The sequence below is a fragment of the Halichoerus grypus genome, chromosome 13 (genome assembly GCF_964656455.1).
Source record: "Halichoerus grypus chromosome 13, mHalGry1.hap1.1, whole genome shotgun sequence".
NCBI lineage: Eukaryota > Metazoa > Chordata > Mammalia > Carnivora > Phocidae > Halichoerus > Halichoerus grypus.
In genome coordinates this window covers 39986522-39988138 of record NC_135724.1, presented here as the reverse complement: position 1 = coordinate 39988138, position 1617 = coordinate 39986522, and positions in this window count along the sequence as shown.

Here is a 1617-nt window from a genome sequence, read left to right as displayed (position 1 = left end):
CTTAACTCATCCCTCTTGGTGGATCCCCTGTAACCACCTTTCTAAAAGAGCTCTCACAAACTCAAACCAACACGGGAAAGGCAGGCCCCCTTATCGTAGGGCGCCTGTGTTTATCCATGTAACCCTCAGTCATCCTCACAGATTGCCTCTCAGGCAGGAAACACTGGATTTTTCTTGTATTTGTCATTGCCACTTGTTCCAACAAGCGTTCCTTTGACCGAGAATGCATTTCCACTCCTCTTCTCTGTTTTCCTTCCTCCTGCTCTTCTCTCACCTAAAAGGCACTGTAAGCTCCTTCTCCTGAACTCTCTTATGTTTCCTTTAGACCATCTCCCTTTGATCTGTAGGTCTCTGCCAACATTTTTCTTTTTATGTTAAAAATAACCTCCATCTCTGTAAATTTACTGATGGTTCAACAATCAAATGCAGGCTGCTCCTTGTACTCTGCATGACTCCACTTTCCGTCCACCTCCTTGTCTTATTCAAATTCGAATTTTATTAATGACTTCCAGATCAATGACAGTTCAGAAGGCAAGCAAGTCCATGTGGCCAAGGACAAGATTGGAGGGCACACTAATGCAGTGAATGACAGAATCGACTATTAAATGGTGTCAATAGAGTGGAAGACAGAACAGGATGAGATGATAAGACATAAATACAGGTTCCCATATTTAGGTTAAAATTTATAAATGATAACCACAATGGGATAGCACATCATACCTGCTAGAATGACGATCATCAAGAAGAAAAGACATAGTGTGAGCCACAATGTGGAGAAAAGAGAACCCTTGTACACTGTTAGTGGGAATGTAAATTGGTTCGGCTACTAGAGGAAATAGTACAGAGGTTTCGCAAAAATTTAAAAATAGAATTACCATATGATCCAGCAATTCCATTTTTGGATACATATCTCAAGGAAATGAAAATCTGATCTCAAAGAGATATCTGCATTTCCATGTTCACTGCCACATTATTCACAATAGCCAACATACAGACACAACACAAGTGCCAGTTGACAAATGAATGGATAAATAAGGTTGGTATGTAAATACACTGGATTATTATTCTGCCAGGAGAAAGAAGGAAATCCTGCCATTTGTAATAGCATGGATGGACCTTGAGGGCATTACGCTAAGCAAAATAAGCCAGACAGAGAAAGACAAACACTACATTGTATTTCTTATATGTGGAATCTAAATTAAAAAGAAAAGGAAAAAAAAGTCAAACTCAGAAACAGAATGTAGAAAAGTGGTTGCCAGGGCTGGGAGGTGGGGGAAATAAGAGGTTGATAAAGGACAAATTTCAGCTATAAGATGAATAAAGTCTAAGGACCTAATGTAAAACATGGGAATTTTAGTTGATAACAGTGTACTATGTAACTGAAATTTGCTAAGACAGTAGAACTTAAATGTTCTCACACATAAAAAAGATAAAGGGCACCTGGGTGGCTCAGTCTGTTAGGCATCTGACTTTGGCGCAGGTCATGATTTCGGGGTCCTGGGGTGGAGCTCCTCGTCAAGCCCCGCGTTCTGCTCCATGCTCAGTGGGGAGTCCGCTTCTCCCTCTGCCCCTCCCCCCACTTGTGTCCTCGCTCTCTCTCTCACTCTCAAATAAATA